At 38.4% G+C, this 13,181-nt stretch overlaps 1 protein-coding gene across 1 annotated transcript in view; it reads left to right on the forward strand.

Moving 5' to 3' along the window:
• Positions 1-918: 918 nt before the first annotated feature.
• Positions 919-13,181, forward strand: part of LOC132113827 (catenin alpha-1) — a 149,113-nt gene continuing 136,850 nt past the window's right edge. Inside the window, exon 1 of the mRNA XM_059521843.1 lies at positions 919-1,185. The gene's annotated coding sequence lies outside the window, so the exon portion shown is untranslated. The remainder of the gene's footprint in view (positions 1,186-13,181) is intronic.

Below are 13,181 nucleotides of genomic sequence, written 5' to 3' on the forward strand. Positions count from 1 at the left end.
TCTTAGAAAATACAAAATCAATTAAATGAATATCACCCACTTGGCTCTATTGTAGAGCACTATGCCCTCTCCATGTAAACCGATGAAAATATAGGATTATTACTATTCATGCTACAACTCGCCTGGGACTTACATCTCAATAACTTCCTATATGAGTCAGACCCACTTGTGCTGTACTCTGCACTGTGTTCCGATGGAAAAATCTCATACCAGCTTCTCATATATTCACTGCATTTCCTTGTCCTTCTTTTTCATAAATAGATTTATAAGAAAATATGAATTTAGATTTTTTTTTTTTTTAGCATTATTAATAATAGGCAATCTAAACAAAATGAGTTGCTCACAAAGATATTTTAAAATTATCTAGTCTGGTTTGCTAGTCTTAGCTGGTCTCTCAGCCAAACCAAACTGGTGTTTAACTGGTTGGCAAACTGGCCACCCAGCCTGACCAGCTGAAATGTGCCTCAAACCTCCTACGATGACCAAGAAATCAGCATGGGAGACCACCTAGACCAGCAAAACCATCTTAGGCTGGTCAGATAGATACATCATATTTAAAAATAATCACGTATTAGGCTTTTTATACATTATAAATCTCTCCTTGCTTAGTTTGTGAAAGCTATGATGAAATGTGCAACAGATGTAGCCTACTATTGTAATGCCAATCAATAAGAACTGAGCTGAACTGAAACTTGATAGTAAGTAGAGTGAGAAAGAGAAAGAATATACACATTTCCTTTTCAAATTGAGTCAACAACAGTGTAAAAAAAGGTCCATTTACAAATTGCGCCGTATTTAAATCTCCTTTCACACCTTTTAATCCGATACCACTGTGTTTCGAGGTCCCCCTACTGCGCGCTCAACTGAACTTTACTCGAGTTCTCGAGCCACTCCCAAACAAACACACCTGCTGACCATAGACCTGCTGACCGACCGACCGACCGACCGCTGGGAGTCCGCCATCAGCCTCCACATTCAACTCACGGGGAAACCCGAAACTCCTCACAAGTAACGCACCTTCGCCAACTCTTACATTTATCACTCAGACGGGCACTTCTTGTGGATTATATCATTTGACTTTTGTTTAACAGCTTGAGGGATTATAACACGGGAAAAAAACTTGACCACAGCATTTTAAAAGTCTCATCCCTCCATTTTGAATCTGACAGTAATTTCAAGAGTTTGGTGAGTATGTTTAGCTTTTGTCTGGATACTTTAAATGCCGTTATTTTTATTATTAACTAATATAAAAGTGGATTTGCCTCATAATTGGTTCTGTTTTACGTCTATATTGAGAGTACAATAAAGACAGAGACGCAATTTGTGTTTGTGGCTACATTGTTAGCTCGTTTCCCAACTTCATGGAATGTTTGGGATATTTCTGTCTCTGTCGTTTCATTTTACGCTAACGTTAACGAAAATAAACACAGTTTGTTTCGTGTAGTCTTGTTGGTCATCTTTTGACGAATGTAGAAGCGTGATGAAAGGACAGAAGTGCTGACTACTTGAGGGTATTAAAACAGAAATTATCCTGAAAACTTTGGGTACTGCTAGTTAGCCGTTAGCTGCACGTCTCGTATCAGGAAAAATATTTTTATTCTTAAGGATGTTTTTTATTATTATTATGAAAACAAACCACGTTAATGTTATAGTATGTGTTGGTGTGGATGGTTTACAATTTTAAGTCGATCACGATAATAGTTTAAGGTAACGTTATTTGAGAGAGAGAAATAGAACATTCGAGGAGTTTAGGTATGGGGTTAGAATTGTTGCATTATTCCAAATAAATAGATTATGATCCACAAATAAATGTAACGAGATTCACAAAAATATATCAAATTCACAAATTAATATAAAGAGTTTCACAAAAAAATTTAAAACTCACAAATAAATAAAATCAGATTTGCAAATAAAAATATATATATTTACAAATGTGTTTAATGTCACAAACACAACTCTACCTGGTATTTATTTGTGAACCGCTGTCTGTGCATTTGTAAATCACTGCACGCATTTGTGGATCGGTTCCTGTGCATTTGTGGATTTGAAACACTTCTAGCGTCGACATGCAGATAAATCCACAAATAAGTGGACTCCACCCACCGTTTACTCAAGCCAATCAAATAACGGCCACATTGAGCTGACCAATCGTAGCACGTTATCGCTTCAACCAATCACGTTTTGGCTTACAGCCAGGGGAACTGCGGGAATAGACACCGAACTTGAGACCAACAACAGACAGTCAGGGCATTTCTCAATACCAAGTTCGCAGAGTCTGGACTTCCGTCCTTCCGAGTTTGGACATGCCAAGTTGGACTCAGAAGAACGAACTCTCGAGGACGGGAGGACGCGAGTCCAGTCATTCTACAAATGGAACGGCAGCGTACTTGATAGCTTCACTCAGCATGCATGTTTTACTTGAATTAACTTCTTTTTTATTTTCAATATATTAAATATATTAGTATTAAAAAACTAATATGTACCTACTCTGATTATTTTCACTTTATATTTATAATGAAATTTAATATAATATTAAACGACTGTCTCTTTTTTATTTTAAAAACTATTAAACATTAATATGTGGTTCAGGTAACATCAATACTGTGATTATATTTACGTCGTTCAAAATAAATAAAATATGTGGAAACAACTGCCTCTTTTCATTAAGAACAATCTAGCAATAAACCCACTCAGCTACAATTTAAATAAAAAAGCGGGAAAAACGGTTGAAAGGTGTAAATCAATTGTAAATAAGTGTAAATCAAAATGGAACAGCTTAGGATTGCCATTGCAATTGCTATTTATCAAGATGCTGAAGAGGAGGCTGCCGAACGGAGGAGACGAATCCTTCAAAGAAAAGCCAGGATGCAGCGGAGGATGGCGAAGAGAGGTGCCATATTAGCATGTCTCTCTAGCATTGTATGTTTTTCTAATTATTCTTTCTTCATAAACTGCCCATATACTTATGTGGACTTAGTTAGGTATATCCAAATGAAAAGTCATAATAAAAATGTATTATAATGTATCATATAGGCACCCTATTTACAGACTACAAAGTACTATCTCACAAAAAGTTATGTAAACTATTGCAGGGATGTAATGAGACTACATTAGATTTTTCAGTATACCAAATAAACTGACAAGTACAATAGGTTTGACAGTTGATAACATTTAAATTAACTAGCTTACACTTCACACACCTTTTATTTGTCTTTGTGGTGCTCAAATAAGTTTATAGTTTATCATCTTTATATAGCTAGGTGCACATCATATTACTGCATTAACACAAACAGGACAATTTAATATCTATAATAATCATATAGGCTACAACTTTTAGACTCTGGGATGAATGTTGTGCTAGAGCTTATCAATAAATGAATGAAACCGAAATAGAGTATAAAGAAATACTTCACGAAAAGAGCAAATGTTAGAGGGAGATTTAATTATGGCAGATTTTAGTAAATTTGAGACAAAATCCTTAAAACAACTGAGTATATAGCTTACATTAAATCCAAAAATATAATAAATACAATGCAACGACAGTACATATAGTAACAACTTTTTAAAAGCAATACATATAACAAATACATAATACAACAAAAGTAAAAACATTCTTAATATATTATCTATATATTTTAACAGGAACAAAGTCCCACTCGCAGGTATTCACAGATCAATGACCAGGTACCAATCCTGGTCAAGTTTTTTTCTGGAGAGGATTTAAAGCCAGCTTTCAGGCTCTCCAGGAACAGCATCAACATGCTGGTACAGATGCTGCCCCGTCAAAAAGCCCATGGATGGAGCCGTGAAATTGAAGTACTTGTTACGGTTTATTGGCTTGCCTGTGGAGCATCCTACAGGGTCACATCAGATGACTTCAGCATGCCACTTTCAACAGTTTGTAGGACTGTTCACAATGTTGTGGAGGAGATGATGACCATCCTCCACAAAATTATTCATTTTCCAAAAGCAGAGGAAATGGATGAGGTGGGGGGTGGCTTTGCTCACCTTGCTGGCCATGAGGCATTCCGCTGTGCTGCTGGTGCCACATCAGGAATGTTCCTCCTGCAATGCCACAAAAAAGATGCTACATAAATAGAAAGATCTCCCCTTCCATCATTCTACAGTGCACCTGTGATGCTAAAGGCATATTTATAGATGTGTATATTGGCAATCCAGGCTCTGTACACGATGCCCTTGTGCTGCGCAGATCACCAATGTACCAGCAGGCTCTGTATTCACCAGCTGGATACTATCTTTTGGGAGATGGGGGATACCCTTGCTTGCAGCATCCTATTGCAATCATGACCCCATACCGCCAGCCTGTCGCAAGTAAGAACACTTTTTTTTATGTCAGACAGACAGACAGACACACACGATAAACCAAATTTTTACTGTTATGAATTTGCAATACACTACACATTTTCTACACGATTTTTGATTAACAGGCCAAGTTGAAGCCCGATACAACAGGCATTATGCACAAGCACGGAACATCATCGAGCGCACTTTTGGGATGTTAAAAACTCACTGGCGTGCAATTTTCTTGCGGGCCCTGGAGATCAGGCCACTGTTCGCCCCAAAGGTGATTGGTGCCTGTTGTATCCTCCACAACATCTGTGTGATGGGAGGTGATCTCTTGGAGGAGGAGGAGGAAAGCCAAGGACAAAAAGACCGCGAGGATGGTGAGAATGCAGCAGTGGGTGAGAGGGACCTATCAGGGAACCATCTCCGAGGACGTCTGGCTGCGCAGCTTTCTTCTCCCGTGGAACTGCCTGGGTGTCTAACTGAACAGTACTACATCTAGACAGTAAACCTTTCCAGATGTTGTCATGTTCATTAAAAGAGCAACATAAACAGTTGAAATAGCTATGACATTAATTAGAAAGATAGGTATGAATAAATGTGCAAGTAGATGGGTATAGATACATTTATACGTTTTCTTAATTTTGGTATGTTCTTCTTGAGATTTAACTGCATGATTGTAAATAATTGTATACCACTATAGACATTGGATATTACATTATTTTATATTATTTGTGTTTTTGTTGTAAATATAAAGAATACACTGTTGCTATAACAATGATTTGCCAGGGTTGAAATTGAAACATTCATTTTTTTTTTTTTTTTATTCAAATAATCTATATAAAATCATTTATCATTAAATACAACATTAATTTAGAATTTATTAAGTTTTTCAAACAGAGACAGATATGTCTCTGCTCTGGCTGTTGCTGCCCTCTCTCTCTCCTCTTCTCTCGCCAATGCTTCTCTCTCCCTCTTCTCTTCCCTCTCTGCCTGTTCTTTTAGAAACTCAAGAAGAGCCTGGCTGTCCCGTCGCCTCTTTCTTGACTGCTGGCTACTCCTGGCTTCCACAGAAGGGGTAGAACCTGGTGTGCTGACTGAGCCACCTGTAGTGGCAGTGGGTTTGATGCAACAACTACGGCATAGTAACCGAGTGCTGCCCTTGGAGTGCAGCATCCATTGCAGTGTACCACTGCCAGGTGGCAGCAGTCACACTACCGGCCTCTACCCCTTTTCCTGTGGGTGGGTCCCTAAGCTCCTGAAATAAAGCAAAATGCTGTCATGTTCTCACCTCACGTTGTTCCACACTTTTAGACATTTTTTATTTTTGCTCTACACAGAGAAAGATATTCTTAAGAATTTTTGTAACCTAACAGTTTGAGGCACCAAAAAATTACACATGTCAGTGGTGCCCCAGAACTCTTAGGTTACAAATATTCTTCCTTTGTGTAAAGCAAAAAAAAAGAATAAATAAATAGTGTATACAGGTGTGAAACAACTTAAAATTGTAGGTGAATGGCAGAATGTTCATTTTGGGGTGAACTATTCTTTTTACAGTCTTAGAGTAAACAATGTAAACGGAGTAAACTACATTTTACAAAATAAAATGTAAGGGCCAATGCATCTATGTTAGGTTTCAAATATGACCGGAAAGTCTTTACACACATCTTGGTAAGCCTCTTTCAGTAACAGAAAGTAGAGAAACAGGCAGATTACCTTGTATTTATCTTTTAGGTTATTCAATTTTTTCTTTGCCTGTTTGGCAGTTATGGCCAAACCAGAAGTGGAACAAAATGCCTATAGGCAAAACAAACCCATAAAGATTTACATGATTCCACTTCAATAACGTATTCATTCTTATGGATGAAGACTGTCCAAATCTAGCTCCAAACCTTCAGACATGCAGGGAATTATACAAGCACTCAAAATGAATACTCACTCCCATCAACTTTTGGAGGAATTGCGCCTCCCGGTGAAAAGCCTTTCGTTGGCCGCCCGCCACTCTATCAAGGCCCGAGTTTCCTCAGCAGTCCCTTGATAAAAAATAATGCTTAATTTAAGTTGATGAAAAATAATACAATTATAAAAGAACTTGTAAAAAAAATTTAAATAAAGACAAGCAAACTATTTGGTTAAAATGACAAGAGCACTCTAAAATAAGGTTTGCATTTGATATAAGTATCGTTAGGCAAACGTTAGTTAGGAAACTTTTCCCTCAGGCAAAACAATTGCCCATTAGATATACCCAAAGCAAAATATATCAAATGTTTATCCACTACAGAATCAACACAGGCAGCCCCATATTTTACAAAATGTTACAGGGCCTAGCTACTTTTTTGGAGGACTTGTCGAGGGTTAGGCTACTTTTCAACTCGTAACGAAATCGTCTGAGCAAATTTTCAAATAGTTCCTTAAAATTCGACGGTAGCTTTGAAGTTTAAACAACATTCTGGCATCAAAACTCTTAGAACTACGTTACATTTTGTGATAAAACAACAATAGTATTTCGAAATGTATAACTTACAGTTGTGAGTTTTCTCCTCCGCCATTGATGCTAACCTGGTTCGAGCTGAATTCTGGGTTATGGCCCGTATCAAGTCCGCACAAGTCACCTCTCCATGCATCCTCGGTAAAAGGAGCGGAGCAAGAACACATCCGGGGATTTGAACTGGACTTGGCTAGATGTGAACTTTGAAAAGGGAAACAGTACTTGGGCAGCGACTGATGACATTTCACAAGTCCACAAGTAACGTTACAGACAAGTACGCATAACATGGCCGATCAGGCAAGACGCCCCCCCCCCCCTGGATTTAAGCCAAAACGTGATTGGTTGAAGCGATAACGTGCTACGATTGGTCAGCTCAATGTGGCCGTTATTTGATTGGCTTGAGTAAACGGTGGGTGGAGTCCACTTATTTGTGGATTTATCTGCACGTCGACGCTAGAAGTGTTTCAAATCCACAAATGCACAGGAACCGATCCACAAATGCGTGCAGTGATTTACAAATGCACAGACAGCGGTTCACAAATAAATACCAGGTAGAGTTGTGTTTGTGACATTAAACACATTTGTAAATATATATATTTTTATTTGCAAATCTGATTTTATTTATTTGTGAGTTTTATATATTTTTTTTAAACTCTGTACATTTATTTGTGAATTTGATATATTTTTGTGAATCTTGTTACATTTATTTGTGGATCATAATCTATTTATTTGGAATAAAGCAACAATTCTAACCCCATATTTAGGGCTCCGCCTAAACCACAAACTATGTGTTGTCAATGTAATGTAACAATAAAGATAATATTTCTCTTTACCTGTTAATTTGTAAGAGATAATGTAACGTTACAGTCAGCTCATTATTTATCATTGCATAATAAACCCTTCATTGGCTTTATTTTCTGATAACTGGCTGTACAGTATCCCGTTTTACAAGCGATTTATCACAAATTCTATCATATATTTTTCAGATATTTCATGGCTACTCATCTAATAAATAACAACGTGGTCTAGATTTGATTTGAAATTGTTTTATTAAATTACCTGAGTCCACCTTATTTTTTATGGAAGCATATGGGTAGCGATATTCAATTTGGAATGTAATATGCAAAATGACAATGCAATATGTAAAATGACAATGCATTTCTGTATTTACATTTACATTTTCCAATACATTTGTGCAACGTTTGGTGCAAAATGAAAATGAAAATGAAATTACATAATTGTAAAAATTAATATTGTTACATTTCTGAAATAAAAACAGTAAAATGAGCTCTATGCTGCTCAGTGCTCCTGTAGCCTACCCCAGAGCGCCCTCTCGCGGCTGTAGACGGTAATGTTTTCTCTTGGTTCTGATTAAATGCGACTTATATGTTTGTTTCCTCGTCATGACGTATTTTTGGACTGATGCAACTTATACCGAAAAATACGGGTAACATTATTATTATTTATTATAAGAGTAATTGACACAGACTAGAACTTTAATGTTTCACCAAATTCAGCTCAGATCTTCAGACTCGTCTGACTCGTGTTGCTGTATAACTGGCCAGACTTACCTTCCCAAAAAATACTATTTAATTTTATTTCATAAATTCAACTATATTTATTTCCACTTCACTGTTATCCAAGGAGACAGAACTATTTGCACTGTTTTTATCAGTGGGACAATATTTATACAATACTATAACCTAGAAATAATTTAACGGGGTCTCTTGCAAGTCACAGCAGCACGAATTATGAAATTAAACTGAAATGATCAAAACGTACACGGACCAAAGGTCTTGTCCATGTTCTCTCACTTGAATCCTCTTCTTGAGATTTGAGTCTCTGACCTTCTGCAAGCCCCGCCTTGTTCACGCAGTGATTGACATGGCGGGAGGGGGCGGACACATTTTACATATTAAAACTGGTGTATGAAATGCCAAATGAAAATTATGTAATTTAATTTTCATTTTCATTTTGCACCAAACGTTGCACAAATGTATTGGAAAATGTAAATGTAAATACAGAAATGCATTGCCATTTTACATATTGCATTGTCATTTTGCCTATTACATTCCAAATTGAATATCGCTACCCATATGCTTCCATAATTTTTCCTGTTCGGGCAGGCGTCTTACCATATTATTTTAACCTATTATCTTAATTATGAACACACTGGTTTGTAGTGTAAACAGTTTTACCATTTACTTCACTTTATTATTCTCGTTATTTCCTCACAGTGGCTAATGAACTGGAAGTCTCGCACATTCACAGAAAACTGTTGCTTCTGCTTTGAAGAATAAGGTGGCTAGAGAACGTGAAGCTGACGTTACACAGTGTTGAGTTCTGGGAAACTTCTTTGTTTTCCTAGGATTGCTCTGCCTTTATGCTATTACGGTGCTTTCACACTTGGTTCACTTGCCTGGTGCGAACCCGAGTTCGGTTGCTCCCCCCTCCCCCTGCCCCCGCTGGACTGTGTTCATATTATAATATTTGAGTTAGAGCTGTTATCGGGCCTTAAAAGTTAGGCCCGACAGGACCCGAGCCCGACAAGTAAATTTTGATTGACAGCTTTTTAAAAGCCTGAACCCGTTTACAGCCCGACATTATTCAAATGTGCACACACACAGCTCTTTTGCCTTTTGTCAAGAATGAGTCATTTATACATGTTTTAACATAATTTATTTATAACGTAGACTAGACCACTTGGAAGTTGGAATAAAGAAATAAAATAAGTCCTCTGTAACATTGTAACATCTCAGCACTCTAAATAGGCTTAGGCTCATTTAGCCTATAAAATAGATCAATGCACCAATAAAAACAAGTCTTTTTTAAAGGAGCTATGTGGAGGTTTTTACTTAAAAAATCTTTAAGATAGAGTTTTCATTTGTACATGTATGAGCCAACCATGATGTATAAAAAAGAATGACACCTAGACTGTCCACCACGGTTGCCTCTATCAGCCTGTAGGCTCAATTGTGTGTGGAGGAGTCAGGCCCGAATTGGCGCGAAAATTCACAAAATGTGACGTCATGCGCGTTCTCGTCTACTTGGGCTTACAACCATACGGCACGCCAGCCATTATAGTAAGCAGCGGGAATAGTGTTTTCAAATGGACTCTGCGGATGGAAAGAAGCGACCAGCCTCCAGCACAATTCAGACACCCACGGACACTCCTCGTAAGTTAAAAAAAAAAAAAAAAAAAGAGTGTGCGCACTGAGAACGAGCATGAGACTGGCTGCAGTTCCTTTAACGGCCACTGGTGTCAGTAACGGTTAGAAATTTCAGAACCTACGCAATGCTCCTTTAACAGAATCAGAATGAGCTTTATTGCCAGGTATGTTTACACATTAGGGCTGCAACTAACGATTATTTTGATAATCGATTAATCTGTCGATTATTTTTACGATTAATCGATTAATAGGTTTATGTACTTATATTTTAGTTTTGCCCATTTTTCCCCCAAGTAAATTATTAATAAAGGGTCTTTATCATTCAGCATAGATTTTTAAGAGATTTTAACCATTTTGCATCGTCATATCCTCATCAAAAATATACCTGGAGTTGTTTTATTATGTGTCAGTAATCCTTTGTCGAACTCTACTGCAATCAAAACACTGTCCCATACTCTAGCAAATTTCACAAGTAGATTTCAAATAATGTTTTCACCATGGCAGTCCTTAGAGCTCCTAAAGTAGTTTAACATCCCAAACAAAGCTTAAGGAATCTTTCAGAACATATTTTCACGAAGATGTGCGATGTAGGCTGTCGTAGTTGATCCGTTATTCATTAACTGTATGGGCCAGCTACTCCCCTGCCCTTGACAGTGTGATTCGCGGATTAATTGCACAGCTTAACCATCATAGAGTGAAAGTTTATAATTGACAGGACTGAAAACCACATGCAAGTTTAACAGGGCAGAGAGAGAGGGAGCGCGAGAGAGAGAGAGAGAGCGCGCGAGAGAGACAGAGAGAGAGAGAGAGCGCGCGAGAGAGACAGAGAGAGAGAGAGCGCGCGAGAGAGACAGACAGAGAGAGAGAAAGCGCGCGCGAGAGAGACAGAGAGAGAGACAGAGAGAGAGAGAGAGAGAGAGAGAGAGAGAGAGAGAGAGAGAGAGAGATAGCGCGCGAGAGAGACAGAGAGAGAGCGCGCGTGCGAGAGACAGGGAGAGAGAGCGCGCGCGAGAGAGACAGAGAGAGAGTACATTAGAAGTACCATCAATGTTTATAGAAATGTATATGGATTTATTTTGCATGTAATTTTTTTTTTTCTTATGAATATATATGTATTTTTGTTTTGTTTGTTTCTATTCTGCTATGTACAATGCTTTGGCAATATGTACCTTTGTATGTCATGCCAATAAAGCAATATGAATTGAATTGAGAGAGAGAGAGACCGAGAGAGAGAGAGACCGAGAGAGAGCGAGCGAGCCGTTTTCAAACAACACGAAATGAGAATGTACGTGTGCTCACCCCATTTTTGTTTGTAAGAAAAAATATCGCAATATATATCGCAGAAAAATAAAATATCGCAATGTCATTTTTTCCCAATATCGTGCAGCCCTAGTGCCAATGGAATGAAACCTGAATGGAACTCACAATTTAAAGTAAAATCCATCAGAAGGTTGTCCAGAAAAAAAAATTGGACACAAAAAACTGCTGTGTGAAAAAGAGCAGTGTATTTCAAATATCTTTAAACATTTACCTCTCTCATTCAGTCATAATTAGGCTGCAAGACTGAATTATGAACTGGTTAACGACAAACTGATCACAAAACATGTTTGTAAAGCTTCAAATGTTAACTGTTAAAATGACGACTCGTTTGTTACGACTAAACATTTGCAAACAACATTGTACTGGAGAATCTGCACAAATAAAAGTCTTAGGGGCCGTTCACATATCGCGCCTAAAAACGCGTGGGAAAACGCTAGGCGCGCCGTTTTCTCCTTCTTTCCAAAGCGCTCGGGCAGAAGCGCGTCTGCCTTTGCTGAACAACCATGACGTGCTCTCTCCATGAAGAGGCAGAAATTTCAGCAAAGGATAAATGGATTTGCAGCTCTAAAAATCGCACCTGCATTGCGCTTGCGGCTCTCTGAAAAGTTGAGATGTTTTTAACTCGATGCAGTGCGGACGCGCCTGGAAAAACGGGCGCGTCGCGACCGCGTCGCTTCCATTATGAGCGCGCATACCGCGCGCCTACATTAGAAATAACGAACTTGAGCGAGCAAAAGACGCGATATGTGAACGACCCCTTAAACAGTTCAGTAGTGCAGAGTTTACAGGTTACTCTTATTTTTTGAAGGCTCAAAGTAAAGTACTTCCTCATTCCGCTGAACTTTTACTGTCTATGGCAGAGACGCTGTTCGTGAAACACGTGACATAAAAAGAGGCCAGCTATTGGCTATTCGCTACTTCTCCTGCTGTACTGGCTGAGTAAAACCTCCGGTGGCTCATTACTGCCACACTTTGGTCACCGCAGATTTGAAATATGCACGAAATGAGCCACTTACGGCAAATAAAAGTTATTTAGCAACTAATCGATGACTAAATTAGTTGACAACTATTTTAATAATCGATTTTAATCGATTAAATCAATTAGTTGTTTCAGCTCTATTACACATACGAGGAATTTGTTTTCGTGACAGAAGCTCCGCAGTACAACAGAATGACAGCGACAGAACATAAAACACATAATAAAAGAATATAAAAATACAAATAAGTAGATAAGAAATGACAATATACAAATTGACAATTGTAGGCAGGTATATTCCAAAAATGCAGTTATGTATATACATGTATATTATGTGCAAAATTTAAGTGTATACTAAGTATGTGTGTTAGATAAATTAAGTGTATGTGTATATAAATATAAAGTGTAGTGTGTTCAGTGTGTATCAGCTGTTCATAAGATGGATTGCCTGAGGGAAGAAACTGTTCCTGTGTCTGGTCGTTCTGGTGCTCAGTGCTCTGTAGCGTCGGCCAGATGGCAACAGTTCAAAGAGGGAGTGTGCTGGATGTGAGGGGTCCAGAGTGATTTTAACAGCCCTTTTGCTCACTCTGGATAAGTACAGTTCTTGAATAGATGGGAGAGTTGAACCGATGATTCGCTCAGCAGTCCAGACAACCCTCTGTAGTCTTCTGAGGTCAGATTTAGAAGCTGAGCTGAACCAGACAGTTACTGAAGTGCAGAGGATGGATTCGATGATGGTGGAGTAGAACTGTTTCAGCAGATCCTGTGGCAGGTTAAACTTCCTCAGCTGGCGAAGGAAGTACAACCTCTGCTGGGCCTTTTTCACAATGGAGTCAATGTGAATGTCCCACTTCAGGTCCTGAGAGATAGTGGTGCCCAGGAACCTGAATGACTCCACTGCAGTCACAGTGCTGTTCATGAT

The sequence above is a fragment of the Carassius carassius genome, chromosome 33 (assembly GCF_963082965.1).
Source record: "Carassius carassius chromosome 33, fCarCar2.1, whole genome shotgun sequence".
Lineage (NCBI taxonomy): Eukaryota > Metazoa > Chordata > Actinopteri > Cypriniformes > Cyprinidae > Carassius > Carassius carassius.